Source organism: Anoplolepis gracilipes, chromosome 12 (assembly GCF_047496725.1).
Source record: "Anoplolepis gracilipes chromosome 12, ASM4749672v1, whole genome shotgun sequence".
NCBI classification, from domain to species: Eukaryota; Metazoa; Arthropoda; class Insecta; order Hymenoptera; family Formicidae; genus Anoplolepis; species Anoplolepis gracilipes.
In genome coordinates, this window is record NC_132981.1 from 1,468,582 (window position 1) to 1,485,759 (window position 17,178).

The 17,178-nt window shown below is 29.9% G+C and overlaps 1 pseudogene; it reads left to right on the plus strand.

Annotated features, from left to right (window-relative positions):
- Positions 1 to 6,861: 6,861 nt before the first annotated feature.
- LOC140672017 (uncharacterized) lies at positions 6,862 to 13,442 on the plus strand (annotated as a pseudogene).
- The last annotated feature ends 3,736 nt before the right edge of the window (positions 13,443 to 17,178 follow it).

Here is a 17,178-nt window from a genome sequence, read left to right on the forward strand (position 1 = left end):
GAATACGTTTTAACGCGGAGACAGATTCTCAAATTCGAGCAGCCGAATGTTGGCGCTGGTGCGTTGCATTCTTTCCTTAAAAATTATGGAAGATGTTTCGCTCCAGTTTTATGGGAGATTTTCCGCGAGGGTGCAAAGCTGCCGAACGCCGGCGATTAAAATCTTTTTTTCCATAATGGCGCTGATGCGTTGCATTCTTTCCTTAAAATTATGGAAGATGTTTCGCTCCAGTTTTATGGGAGATTTTCCGCGAGGGTGCAAAGCTGCCGAACGCCGGCGCTTAAAATCTCTTTTTCCATAATATTCTAATGGTCATAAAATGATCATAAAAATTAGAAAAAAAGAAAAAAAACAGTTTTATGGTTTCTAAAATGTCCCCCGGCTATAAATCAACCACAAAGATAAACACCTTGCAGTTGCAGTTCTTTCCCTAAAAATTATGGAAGATGTTTTGCTCCAGTTTTATGGGAGATTTTCCGCGAGGGTGCAAAGCTGCCGAACGTCGGCGCTTAAAATCCTAATGATATAATGACCATAAAATGATCATAAAACTAGAAAAAAAACAGTTTTATGACTTCTAAAATGCCCCCGGCTATAAAATCAACCGCAAAGATAAACATCTACTTTCGAACGTGTGTAGGACCTTTCACCCCCCCACCCCCCTTTCCGTAACACCAGACCCCTCGCGCCTCCCAGATACCCCCGCCCCCGCACCCCCCTCGGCGCCCCATGGCTTAGAATCCCCACTATAACACTACTTATGTCTATTTTATATAATAAATGCTACATTTTATAAATAATAAAAAATTATAAAGAATAAACTTGTTTTAAACCATATAGGAATCGTTCGTGAAGAAAAATAATTAATTATTATTAATTATTTTTCAGCCGATTAACAGGAGAAAATTATAAATCCATAGTAAAAAAAATCAAAGACTTATTTCCTAACGAGCCTGCACCGATTTATTTTACTGGTACCATACAAAAAGAGGAGTCTCCAACTAAAAAAACCATTATAACAAAAGGAAAATTAATCGATAAAGCAAAAAATTTAATTTATCAAGGTGGTTATGCAAAACCTACGAAAAAAAGAAAGGCAACCGAAAATATCATCGAAAAACCAACAAAAAAGAAAATAGGTAAAATAAGAAAGTAATAAAAAATTTATATTACATAAATTTAATATTTTTAGCTTTAATAGGATTGATTTTTGGATTTAAGCCGTAAATTCTTCATTTGATTGTGACGTTTTGTGAACACTTCATTAAGGAGGAATTATACTGGATATACTGAGTGATACTGGACAATATCACACAGTTCCTCTCCGTGATGAAGTGAACTAAAGTGTTCAAGTGTTTGAAACGTCGGGATCGAAGAATTTACGCGACTTAAATCCGAAAATCAATCCGAATTTTAGATACTGCGAAAGACAAAAATATAAAATTTTCAGATTTGTTCACGAACGATTCCTATTTATGGTTAAAAACAAGAAATGATCCTTGGGAAGAAGTTGTTATTCATTGGAAGAATACTTATCAATTAAGACAAGAATCAGAAGCAGCTACTGCGTATGATTTCATTGAATAATGGCCTATTTTAAATCGATCAAATGTAGATACTTTGGTAAGATAATAATTATTAGAATTCTCTAATCTCTCTCTCTCTCTCTCTCTCTCTCTCTCTCTCTCTCTCTCTTTCTCACACACACACACACTTACTCACTCACTCACTCAGCTTTTTAAAGTCTTTCTCAAAATAATAATACGTGTTTCATTTTGTTACATAGTATTATAGATAAATTATGATTTTGAACAATTATTTCCAAATCGTACTTGTAACCTGTACAAATATTGAAATTCATTATTTGATCAAGTGGTTAATTATAAAGAAGGTCGTAACAAAGAAAATGTGCAAATTGACATTGATGATTTAAATTCACTTTCTGAAAGTAAATATATATATAACATATTAAATCGAATGTAATAAATATAACGATGATAGTATAATATATGAAAAAAGTTCCAAAGAATGTTCTTTACGAGATGTAATTGTGTGAAGTGAAATGTATCTTTTCTGTTACAGATTCTAAAGTAATAAAACAAATAATATTATTGTGTCATATTTTACCATCGAAGGGAAGACTCATAATAAAGAAAACACATTGGAAATTTTCAACTCAAGAATGTATAGATTCCATTATTGTTCATGCAACTGTAAGTATTATCAGTAATTATCAAAAATTATAAATCTATCTTTTCGAAATATCTATAGAGATATTTCAATATTTACTATTTCATTAGAATGCAGCTGATATTGAAACTAAACTAAATTTGCAAAAAGAAAGAGCAAAAATACATGGTCTACATTTGCAACCTTTTCTATTAATCGAAGGACCCACTTACGCCGATATTGATAAAATTTATATTATCATTAATGAAGTAAAATACGAGTATGACAATAGTCTTAAGGCATTAAATATGCTTTTCAAAATTTTTCATGTTATGTATCTTCACTATCCTCCTCAAAGCGAGCATATTTACGAAATTATTGAAATAGTAATTTTTAATAGCCAAAGAAAATGTTTGAAAAGATATGCCTATGTTCAGGATATTATTGAAAAGATAAAATTTGATCAGTGCATTTGATTGTTAACAGCTAAGAAATTGCTAATTTTCAACAATGAATTGTCCCTAGTGCGATATCAGTTTTGATGATATTAATAAATATATTTTTCATTTTAAATATATTCATAAACAAGATATTTTCACTTGCCATATTGATAATTGCTTTAGATCATTTCACAGAAAAGATAGTTTTAAGAAACACATTTTTACTCAAGGATTTAATGAATCCTTACAAAAATTAGTAAATATTCCAACTGCACACACAATAGAGATACACAGCTCCGATTCTAATTTAAGTACAAAATTTTGTTCTGAGCCTAAATCTTCTTTAGATAATAATACATTAAGAGATATTCCTTCGCTTTCATCAGACAATAATACATTGGAAGAGAAAAATATTCCGTCGTTTCTTGAAAAACTTGGCACAGCAATTCAAAATATAGTTATTCAATTATATGATAATTTATCTTTAACAAAATCTGACATACAGAAAATTTTAGAAATTATTCAAAATTTTTTTTGTTCAGAATTATTAAATGGACTTGAGCAAGTTATTTTAAATTGTGAATTGAATAAAGTAGTAAGTACTTTTAAAGTAATTTCAAAATATTTTGATAACTTTAGTACAGAGTATAAAAGAGAATCTTTTTTTGAAAATACGAAATATTTCATTAGACCATCACAAACTATTGTAGGTACTACAACTGACGAATCTAGACGACAGAATAGTGTATCACTTACAATAAAAGATAGAACTTTTTCTTATGTTCCTATTAAAAAACAATTACAAATGTTTCTTGAACTTCCAAATGTTTTCCAACAAATTTTGGACTATCAAAAAGGTTTAGAGATTAATAATGCAGAATCTTACAAAAATATGATACAAGGTTCTTTATGGAAATCGATAAAATCAGAGACAACATCAAATAAAATTATTTTACCATTAATAATATACGTTGACGATTTTGAAGTTGGTAATCCACTTGGCAGTCATGCTGGTTATTATAAAATTGGATCTTTATATTATAGTATCTCTACGATACCATCGCAATATAGTAGTCACTTAGAAAATATATTTGTCTCTACATTATTTTATAGTTCAGATAGATCTTATTACGGAAATGTTAATATTTTAAAGCATGTTATTAATGAATTAAAACTTTTAGAGAAAAATGGTTTATATATAGAACATGACAAAAGACAAATTTATTTTGCATTGTGCTTTGTAGTGGGTGATAATTTAGGAGTGCATTCAATACTCGGATTGACTGAAAGTTTCTCTTCCACTTATTATTGCAGATTTTGCTTGGCAGAAAAAAATCTTACAAAAAAATTAACTACAGAGCAATCAAATCTGCTAAGATTGAAAGATCAATATATTCATCATTTGGAAAACAAACATTTTGGAATAAAAGAAAGATGTATTTTTAATGATTTGGATTATTATCATATTTATGAAAATCAATGTATAGATATTATGCATGATCTATATGAAGGTGTTTTAAGATATGATATGGCAAATATAATATCAAAATTAATATCTTTAAAATATTTTACAATAGAAACTCTTAATTTCAAATTAAGTACAATTTATATAATCCAAATGAAAAGAACATACCTCCAGGTATTAACGAAAGTCATTTAAAAAATAAGAGTATAATCTGTTCAGCTTCTGAGATGAATATATTAGTCAATAATTTTCGTTTTATAGTCGGCGATATGATTCCAAACGGTAATGAAATTTGGGATTTGTACTTGTTAGCTTTAAAAATAACAGAAATTATTTCTAGTCCTTGTATATCTAAAACAACAATTAATCAACTAAGTCTTTATATTTTTGAACATAATAAATTATATATATCACTTTTTGGCGATCTAAAACCTAAACACCATTTTTTAACATATTATCCTCGCATTATTGAAAAAATTGGACCTCCTCATTACTTATCTTCTATGAGATTTGAAGCAAAGCATAAAGATTTAAAATTAAGTGCTCATAATTGCAGAAGTCGCGTAAATTTACCCTTTACATTTCTTAATCGAATACAGCTGAAATCTACTTATCGATATTTAAATAAAAGAGGATTTTCCGATTGTATTCAATGGGTTATAACACATCAGTATTATTGAAAAATGAAATCAACACCGAGGCATTCAACGACTTTTTATCATCTACATATTACGAAAAAAATGGTATTTGCTACAAACCATCTTCTGTGATTAGAACGACAAATAATAATATTTTACCACAATTCTATAGAATAAAATATGTTCTGAAGAAAATAGTTGATAATAGCTGTTATCTCTATTGTGAACGATTAACTACATTAAATTATAATAAACACTTTCATTCGTATGAAGTAATTAATGATAAAACAGAGAATGTTATGTTTTATCCTATCAGTGAATTGAGTTATATTCTTCCACTTCATTTACATGTGATAAATACAGGTCAAATGATGATTTCTCTCCCAAAATATTAATTACAATTTCTTGGCTGTCTATATAAATATATATGCAAAAATAATATAAATATAAAAATATACATATATACAGGGTGAGAAAAGTTTTAAATGAAAGTTATTTAGTTAGGGGGAACATAATAGCATTATTTATTTTTTATTTAGATTTCCTTCAAAAAAGTTTTGAGTTATTTATTCTGTTTTAGACAGGCCTTATCCTGTATATATGTGGGAATCAGTTCCATGCAATATAAATAACGATTTGTGATATATACCTATACATATATATATATATATATATATCACATATATATATATGTATATGTATATCTTTTCCTTGTTTAATGATCTCATATAGTATATATAGAATGGTTTGTTTAGTTACATTTTTAATTAAATTTTTTGTATCTTTTCTGCTATCTGTTAGAGGATATTTTTATTTATCGTTTATCTCAAGTAGAAAAAAACATTATAATATTACCGGTGTATCACCCGCTGGATTAGCGCGAACCCCGCGAAGTCAGAGAAGGCGAGCGACACCCAAGAGATAAAATATAATAAAATGAAATATAATATGATATTACAGGACATTCGCCTGCTGGATTAGCAAAGGTCACACGAAAGACGACGAAACGAATCTCTCATACCAGATACAAGAATTTAAACATAACCCAGGGTTATTCTTCGAAGAAATCGGACAAATCCACTACGCAAAAGAAAACTGGAAACTAGTAATAAAATTAGACTTATCAAACTTAGACGAAAGATACGAGCAAATAAACGAATATTTAAAACAGACCGAAAGATTATGCGAAACTATGAAATTTCACACTCATTATCTTCGAGATACATGTGTGAACCTAGACATTCTAACAAAAAGAGAAGCAAAATATTTAAAAAATGTCATAATACAAATTAAAACAATATACAAAAAACAGACAAATAAACGACGAGGACTCATAAACGGAATAGTTTCCTTATCAAAGTCTTTATTTGGCACAATGGACGTTAACGACGAGAAACGAATTAACGAACAACTTAACATATTAGAAAACAGTCAAAAAACAATACAGCATGCCGTACAAAATCAAATTAAAATAATAAATACAACTATCGGGCATATTGATAAAATCGAAAATACAATACAACGTAACGAATACCTCTTACAGAAACGAGTAAATGAATATATAGAACGCAGTGAGATAAACGAACACTTTACCATAATTACCGCAGTAATAGCAGAATTAATACGCGACGCGGATAACATTATAGAATATCTAACATATACAAAAAACGGAGCAATGCATCCGAGATTAACACCGATAGATAGCATAATAACACATTTAAAGGAAGCAACACAGCAGTTGCCACAAGGACTGTACTTCCCTTTTCAAGTACACACCGAAGATTGGCTTACTATAGAAAAATACGCGAAAATAAGCGCATTCAGCGATAAAGCAATTATTTATACTATTCTAATCTTCCCATTAATTGCGCAACCGAGCTATACCATAATGAATGTAATTGCGTTACCTGTATTCAGTTATAACAATATATTCGCAGTAACAGAAATTAACAATAAAATAATTGCGGTAGACAAAGAAAAACTAACATACGTTATAGTAACAGAAAAAAGATTTAAAAGATTGTATTAACATTAACTCACAATACACATGTGAGCATGCGACACCGACATATAGAGTAAATTTAAATGCACCATGCGAAATACAAATTTATACACAGCAGCGTCAACGTAACTGTAATACATTATATCAATGCGTACCACATGGATCGCATTACAACAGCCACAAACATGGCTCTACTCGACTGCTACCGAGCAACAATTAACAATACAATACGACAAACGACAAGAATACAAAACAGTGATTAAAAACACTGGAAAAATTACGCTGAAGGGAAAATGCAAATTAATAACTCCAGACATGACTATACAGACGAAGCAGACAATCTATGAAACGGATATAGAAACGTACCTGCCTGAATATAACTTGACACTGGTAAGAGAACGCAACACGATAACACACGATAATGACACGATACAAGACATAGGTCAACACCGAATGGAACTGACAAAATTAAAATTACAACTAGGAGAAATAGACAACAATTTAAAAAGTAACGAACAAAATTTCTTCGCGAAAAAACAATTCGTATATCCAATGGCGACAAGCGGAACAATCACGATAACAATAATAATAATATTAATTGTACTTTACATAGTCATACGAAACAAAAATAAAAGAAGGAAGCGACCATTAATTAGGATATACGACGAAGAGCGATCCGAACCGATCGATCGACTCCGAAACCAATATTAAAACGTAGCCTAAGCACGCGATTTTAGATAAGAAAAACGATTATATTTAAATATTGTAAACGCGAAAACAAACAAAATTGTAAACTAGAATAAGAAAATAATATAAAAGAAAACATATAGTGTATATATATATATATATATATATATATATATATATATCGGGAAACTTAAAACTTAAGAAAAAGAAATAAATTCCCTAAAACAGAAAACGTTGTACCTCCGTTTTCTTTTCCAACAAGGGAGGGGTGTTATAGCCTCAGAAAAGGCTACAGACTTAATGAATATATACATATATATATACATATAATTATATTGATGCAGGAATGCATCGCGAGCGAAGCAATAATCGCGCGAGCCGCTGACGCAGCGAGCCACGCGCGCCCGAGACCGAGCGCGAACACGAAACCGGAAAGGTGTCACCGAATTGCTAAAAGTACAAGCGAGGAAATTCGACTTTGAACTTCCTCGCCTGCACTAAAACGCGAATTCAGCAACATAACCATATTTGGTCATGTTGCTAAGGGACCCCCTCCGAAAAACCATGCAGTTCGGAGGGAAGCTCAGCACCCGCCGCGATGAAGCGACGGGCAGTCGTTGATTAGAACCTAACGAGTAATAATCGTCACGGGCAGCTGTTGATCAGATTCAACAGAGTCATACACGAATAACTAAGAGATATACGCGCGCCGGAGATAAGTCGACGCGTATCAGACTACCTGTGCGACAGAGCATACGAGAGATACCGCTTTCTCACTTTAACCGATAATAAACGCGAGTGACATAACGTTCGCTGGGAGCAGTGACTAAATATCGTACCATAGACTTAATTAAAATTTATTAAGTTATTTATTGTTTACAAATAAAGAGGATAATAAAAAAGCGAATACACGATATTGAAAAAGAGAGAAATTAAAATAAAAAGAGGCCACTGCCCGCCGTATCCCCGGCTTTCCCTGAACGATCTCGAAAAAATCCTGTGCCCCTCCCGGAGGCACAACATAATAAACAATTTATTTGCCCTTATTATATACAGATAAAAATAAGAAAAGTATGATATTAGATATATATAGTGTTATATACACATATATATTTCTCAAATTAAACATTGTAGCATATTTAGTTCCATATTTATTGCATGTTTGGCATATGCAAAACCATGATATAATAAAGCTATGTACAAGATGAAGTAGACGTGTGCAAAGTGTCTAAGAGATATCAAATATGATAAAATATTTATTTCACAAATATATATAATACTATATATTTATAAAATTAAAGAAATGCACAGGACCTAAATTGAAGGAAATTTTGTTACCTTCAATTTAGGTCCTGTGCATTTTCTTTGTAAAGTTGACAGAAATGAAGATATAGGACAAGAAAAGGAATGAAAATGCAATTTTGGCATAATTTATTCGAAATACAGCATTTTTCCAATGCTAGTTTTTTTAGTAAAACACATCTCGTGATGGACTTACGCAGCTGGACCATTTTCATATGTATATGAACTAATAAAAATAGATTGAAACTAATTTTAAAAAAATTGTTACCCATACGTTTATGCACTATAACTGTAATTTTTAATAAAAATGTATATTGGCCTTTATTTTTAAACACCTATAACTTATAAACGATTTATCGTAGAAGGGTCTGCCGCGGCTCATTTTAAAGATAATTTAATTGTCTTTAATTAATGTATATGTTATTATAGCCTACAGTCAACTGGAAGTGAGCTATTTTGCAAAATACCTTTCAAAATTCAAATTTTGCAACTTTCTTGCCTTTATCTCATACACTTATTACCAAAATGAATTTAAATATACATGAAAAGTTTCAAAATTTTATTCTCTATTACTTTTATAATACATGCTATATGCGTACGATCAGTTGAGTTATAATCGACTTTTTCATACGAAGATTGTAGTTTTAGCCACTAACAGCGCACTCAAAAAATTTTTAAATATTCGTATCTCCGCAAATATCGATCGCACAGGAATAAAAAGAATACGCAATTTATTCGCAATTTAGTGCTCTACAACTTTCATTTAAACGATTTTGCGATCCAAATGGCCATTTTCGAAATATTAACGAAAAATGCACGACGCGCGGGCGCGTTTTCGTCGCGTCGCAAAATGATCCATATTTTAAAAAATTCTATCTCGGTTTCTATTGGTCGTATGGTGTTCTATAAAAAACCAAATTGTGCGGAATTTTATGAGCTACAATTTTGATATTCGTGTTTTTGCTCGTAAACTTGATACTTTTCGAATTATTTACGAAAAACCGGTTTTTTGTCACCACTGTGAATTTTCCGTAGCTTCCATGCATGGGGACTTTTGATATGTCAAAAAGCACTCCAAAACAGATTCCTCCACGAAATTGCAGCATTTGTTCAATTATTTTTTCCAAATTGTGAAATATCGAGCAATTTTACTGAGCTATAAAAGGAATAACCTGTTTATCGAGAAATTCTTTATGTCTCGCTATATCATCTTCAGTTAGTTCTTCTTTATTTTGTGAATAACTAACAATGATGCAATCGTCATCTTGTTCCGCATTTGTCAGAACTGTAGCAGTAGTATTAGTTGCTTCCATTGGTAAAATATTGGATTCGCAACATTGACTTTCTTTGATAATATTTTCGTCTATATTATATTGTCGACAATTTTTTCGACCAGTAAATTTTGAGCTGCTTCTTGAGCTTTTATTATATATTTAGGATTTCTAATAGGCATATGTCTATTATTTCGACTATCCAAGATTTCGGGCAGCATGCAATCATAATAGAAACGTGTTAAAAAGGGTAGCATTTGAGTATTCCAAAATACATTGTCTCTATTAACACGTACTATTTTTAAGCTTCTTGGCGTCCACACAGTGAAAATACAATATTTTCGCTGCGTTACATTTAATGGCCTTGAACTTGATAGAAAAATTGATGTTTTGGATTCATCTTATCTAGATTTTTCTTATCAAAAACGCTTTTTAATTGAAGCAGCGTCTTTATAGCCTCTTCCGCTGTTAAATATTCAGCTGATAGAGGACATTTTATTTCTACCAGGCCATCTTTATCTATGAGCCTATCAAGAGAAGCATGCACCCAAGCATGGATTTTTAACATCAATGAATAATCCGCAAATTTTAATCTCCTTTTTCTTTTTTCTTTATCTAATTTTTTTTGCAATTTTTTTCTCTCGCAACTATATTTCATAGCCGCGGTATCGATAGAGGAAGGGAACAAAATGTTCTTTACAATTGCAGCACAAAATGTTACATGCAAACCGCATCTGGCATAAAATGCAACCAGCTCACGAATAAATTGCCTCTGGAATTATTTTTTAACTAATGCGCACATGCAAACCACATTTTAATAATAGACTTTATATATACTACTTATATGTTTTATTTAGGAATTGTTTTAAAGATATAATTTGAAAAAAAATGTAAAACAATTTTCATAATACTAATGTTTTAATGGACTTATGGAAGTCAAATTACGAAATATTATTGTTTTCAAATGATACAAGTCATCAAGTCATCACTCAAAAAGTGTGATTAATGACGTTAAAAATCCGTCTTGTGTTAATAGAAATATTTGGATTTTTAGATCAATGGACAATTTCAAGAACATTATAACATTATTTTATTATTTTGATAATTTGATTATTAGAGAATAAAGTATGTGCTTTATAAAAGTGAAAGTGTCAAATGGGACATTATAACTTTCTCTATATATATTATATTATTTAAATAATATTATATATTATTATATTTTATATATATATATTATTTATATATAACTTATGAATCAAAATTCATATTTGATAAAAAATATAAATTTATTGGAAAATAAGATCGCTCTTTGAGTAATGAAATCTTTCATTCGAAAACGATATGCCATAACATATTTGGATAACAATATAATATAATAAATAACATATGATATAACAACATTAAAACATTTTCTTTTATATAAATGAAAATATTAACCTTTTCATCCAGCCTTCCTTGAAGGAAACTCTACTCAGAGAGACTCTTGACAGAGAGACAAATATTTCCAATCGTGCTGTTGACCCATAAATAACTAACACTACACAAATAACTTCACTACACAAAACTACACTAAACGATATTAGAGCGTGCATCAGTAATGCCAAATCAAATGCATGGCTCATTCTCCGTATGACGCACACACAAGCGCGAGTCGTGTATATGTGGCGCCGCGCACGTGCCAAGCTCACATGTAAACGGCTCGCGCTTGTGTGTGTGTGTCACACGGGCCGTGAGCCGGTTCGGTATCAACGGCGTGCATGTATATTACGCTACGCATGAAACAGACAAGGATAGTACTATTGTCTTTCCTTGTCACAGAAAAAGATTATAGCTCTGACTATCGCGACACCAGTCAATCTGCTGGTGCACATCTACTGCTCTTTTTTACCCATTTATCCTCGATTTTGTATGATACATATGCACGAAAGTTTATTCGCAAAAAATTATTTTTACTACACATCAAATTCATTTTCTACAAGTTTATGTATATTCTGTCATGCATTTCTTTACACGAAATGAACTTATTTTGTACATGCAAATTGCAAAACTTTTATATTAATAAATATAGTTACGACTTGACGCTATCAATCGATAATATAAAATTGTAATTTCTTATTTTCTTCATTTTTTACTGAAAATTATACTACTTCGTCGATTGTTACTGTATATACTTTAATCATGGAGAAGCATTTTTCATTCTGTACAATCAATAAAATAATTTTTGTCTAGTATTAAACAATCGTTTTGATCGGTAAGGTAGGACGGTACGGTATCCCCTCAATTGATATTCATCTTTCAAATTTGAATATTGAATTGCAGTTTGTTTCGAAATTCTTTTAAACATTGTAAAATTTGTATAAGGACTTAGAAATTACGGAACAATACAGGATTTGATTAATTTATAATTGACATTCTAAGGATGAAGTAATTAAAAAGTGGGACGAGTTATATGAGTTACGTTTAAATGATTGCACGATAAAAATTATAAAATGTATTAATGATATAATAAAAAAGTAGTTAATATTGACTTCTAATTTCGGATATGTATTGGTAATAATATGCTTAAGTTAAAAATACTAATCATGGAAGTGTAGAAATTCCGAGTTTATATTATTAAATTGCATTCATATATGAAATGCGTAGCTGATTAATTTTTTTGCACATATTTAGATCGAAAGAGATTTTGATAGAAAATATCTGGGATGCACAAATAGATTAATTTCATTATGGACTTTAAAAAAATTTACAAGCTTTTAAAAAAAAAATTTATCAACGGATCAACTCAATGATTCATGCAATCGGAATCTGTGAATATAGGTAAATATTTAAATTTTTTTTTGCTCAGATATTAATATTTATCTATTGAAAGGTGATTGTTTTTAAATATTTGATATAATAACTTTATAGATAGTAAAACGGTTCTTTAGATTTGGATCTTAATAGCTATTTTAGCTCTTAAATCAACGAAAATTAGTATAAAATCTTCAGATCGCAGAAAAGTGTGGAAACCTACAATTTCTGAAAGCCGAGATGACATTCTTGTGCATTGCAAGGTTAGTTCGATAATATATGTTTGTTATCAATATTTGTAGTTAAGAGATAATAATTGTAATAATTTGTTAAATTTTTATGTTAGTAAAATGCAATTTAATATTTTTTAAATATTAATTTTTTTTAGATACCAGGAGATATTAAACAAATCTGTATTAATGAACAAAAGAAAATATCCCAAATGAATCTTTTATGAACAATGCAGCCGTTTATTATTGTTGTTGGACCCGAAATAACTTTAATCGAAAAGACATACGTGCGTTTCGATAAAATAATATATAAAATGTCATTTGTATTAAAGGCCGTTTTGACGTACTTTTTAAAATATTTATCATTTTCAACACATGTTATCCGAAAGAATGTGAGAATTTTTGGTATTTAATTCAATGAAGCATTTATGAATATTTTACAAGATAAGGATGGCTGAGGATGGCTTGAAAAATCAAGCCGTATGTATATATGTATGTATGTACTTTGAAAACACATATAATAAATTCAAACATTTCTGTTTGCATAGCTTGCAATGTATAAAATTCAGTACATCGATTTACACTCTTTTTATTGTTTAATTATTGTTACAATTTTAATCATTCTGTTTGTATATCTTGCAATGTATCAAATTCAATACATTGACTCAGACTTTTTTTATTGCTTAATTATTATTGTTACAATTTAAATTATATAATGATTTTATTGGATAAGAGATTTTTCCAGTTGGGCTTTAAATTATTTAATAAAGAGTGCAATTGTCATATTACTATACGTAAAATCTATAAATAGTTAAAAACATGTTCTTTTCTACTTTTACAGTTTACTACGTTTGTTTATTACCGTTACATTAATACAACTACAAATCGATAATTATAATTTAATTAACGCTTGTTTGCATAACTATATACATTGTATAAGTAGATTGCGAGAAAAATACTTTCATTATTCTAATTATGTGAAGAATTTCTTCAAAACATTACTAAAAATTTGAACTATTCATAATATGAATAATACTGATTGTGAATTGATAAATTATAATTGAGACAGTTGAATTTTTGTAAATGTTATTATTATTTTAATATTAATCAGTTTATAATATTAATTTTGAATATATTTCCTCAATATACTAAAACACACACATAATAGAGAAAAAAACACGATATAAATCCTACTGTCGAAATAAATATGTATGCAATAGTGCAATTTTTAAAAGGCACTCAGAAAGAATATGCAGTCATCCCTTTTATCTGGTTAACAAATAATAATTCAATTTATTATTGGCCAAAAACCACGCCTGATGTTAAATTTAAAGCATTAGTAAAATCTAATGCAGTCTATCAGTAGAATTAATGGAAAAATTTGATGTTAATGCTGTTCTATATACAGAAGGTATATTATAAACGTTTTGGCGCAGGAAAATATGTGGATAAAATATTGCAAATTAGAAAAGAATAGAGTTGAATGTACATACTGTAAATCACTACGAGAGATCATTTCATTTGATACAACTAATCTAAAAGAACATTTAATAAAAGAACATGCAGAACTCGAGATAAAAAAACATTCCCAAAAGAAAATTGTATTAGAACATTTTGTACCAGAAGCCGATAAAATAAAATGTAAGATCTGTGAATGTCTCCTGCAAGTCCACATGACCTTTGGTCTTCAAGAGCATTTAAAAAGGAAGCATCAAATAAGTGAAATAGAAAACAAAACCAAGAAATTTATTTCTCTTGCAGTCCACAGACCGTTTTAGAGGTAAACAAGCACATGGTGAACCGTTTATCCGCGCTTTTTTTTTTTTATGTTTTACTCACCAAAGATTTTTTTGGGCTTTTTCAATTTTTTCTTCTATTTTTGTTTTTTTGGATCCTCTACCAGTATTTGGAACATATATTTTGTTCAATTTGATATCTTTGCTTCCACGTCACCATAAATGGTGACATGAAAGCAAAGATATCAAATTGAACAAAATATATGTTCCAAATACTGGTAGAGGATCCAAAAAAACAAAAATAGAAGAAAAAATTGAAAAAGCCCAAGAAAATCTTTGGTGGATAAAACATAAAAAAAAAAAAAAAAAAGCGCGGATAAACGGTTCACCATGTGCTTGTTTACCCCTAAAACGGTCTGTGGATTGCAGGAGAAATAAATTTCTTGGCTTTGCTTTCTATTTCACTTATTTGATGCTTCCTTTTTAAATACTCTTGAAGACCACAGGTCATGAGGACTTGCAGGAGACATTCACAGATCTTACATTTTATTTTATCGGCTTTTGGTACAAAATGTTCTAATACAATTTTCTTTTGGGAATGTTTTTTTTATCTCGAGTTCTGCATGTTCGTTAATCTTTGGTAGGTAAAACAAAAAAAAAAGCGCGGGTAAACGGTCCATCATGTGCTGTTTACCCCTAAAACAGTCTTTTGTATACATATACATATATCTTTGTGTTCTAATATCCGACTTTATTTTAAAATAATCTGTAGACACACGTGCACTTGCATGGTATTTATAATATGGAAATACAGCTTATATAATAGGGCATTGAATAAGTAAAATATTTACACGTAATAAATAAAATACAAACAAAGTAATAAATGAAATATTTATGTGTTCATATATTTATGTAACCGACAAGTTAAAAACATAAAATATTTTTTTATAGTCTTATCCTAACAATTTTTAAGGTTTTGAAAATCCTTACGGTTTTTACGGTTTCAATAATGCCAGAATGACAGTGGCCAGTCGGGTTAGAGTGAAAAGAAAAACGAACTAGAGGGTGAAAGAGATGTTGTTACGTAGAAAGAGCAAGCGCGCGGGCGAAACGAAGAAGGAGAGATTCAAGAGAGACGCAGAGTGAACCTGTGACCATCTTTAAGGATGGGGGTTGGTGCGTACGGAGAGTGCATTTTTTCCTCAAAGAGAGAAAGAGAGAGATAGAGATAAGGGAGGAGGAATTAACAAGGAATTAACAAATTAATAAATTAAAAAATTTCTTACCCATTTGTTCGAATGTCGGGCGTCTCTTGATGTGATTAACTATCTAATTAAACTCGATCTTTTTCAGGATTTTAATTTTTTTTATTTTCGGATTATACGTCACAAAGTAAATATTTAAATATTTGCTCCACCAAAGTAATACATTTCCTTATTTAACTGTAGAATTAATTTTCTTTAAAAAAGTGTTAAGCAACATAATTGTAATTTTTTTTATATACATAAAAGAGGAAGTCTTTTTTTAATATTATACATATATCTATAATATTTAAATTCAGAATTTTTAAAGTTTAGTATTTGATTCAAATTTAGTTTAAGATAATAATCTTATTTTCTTTTATTGATGTTTGGATACATTTTCGCAAAGGAAAAACGGATTCTATTATAAATCTATTAAAAATAAATAAAACTTATACAAAAATTTTTCGACCTTTTTCACTGTATAGTTGGAAGTGTTAATTAATGTAGCTCGTAATGGAGCCTCCTCATATGAACACTTTCTCTATTCGCTAAATTATCCGGTAGACCTCGATCGCCTTGATGCACATTAGCGAAAGCGCGATGCGATTGCCGAAGGAGGACACTCATTGCCGTCGCTATAATCGTCGCCGATATGCCGTAAATTCAAACACATTTATTTATGCACATGTGTGTTTCTCTCTTTTTACAGGTTAAGTGTACTATATTATAGTAGTATTATAGCTACATAAAATTATGTTATAACTGTAGTTTTATTATTGTTATTACAGCGTGTTTCTTAATCCAAATTTTATCAAATATATTATTCATTTATGTACAAATTTGTTTAAATATATATCTTTTAATGATTATAAGACGTGCCACGTGTGTGAATAGTGTGTAGTGAACTTTTAAATAGTTTTAAAGTATTTTGTGTTAAGCACTGGCAAAATTAATTCAGAATCTCTAGTTTTATTTGAAATAATAAAAAAAAATTGAAAATGACCCTATTCACATCTACATTATTCCCGCAAGAGGAAGAAATAAACAAAGAAGAAAGATTAAAAGAAGTCAGAAGGGAATACTGCAGAAGACAAGAGTTAGAGAAACAAGACCAAGAACAAAAAGCCAAAATAATATAAGTGTTTGAAAGAAAACGGGCACCTGAAATATTAAAAATAAATGACAAGTAAATGAAGTATAGCAG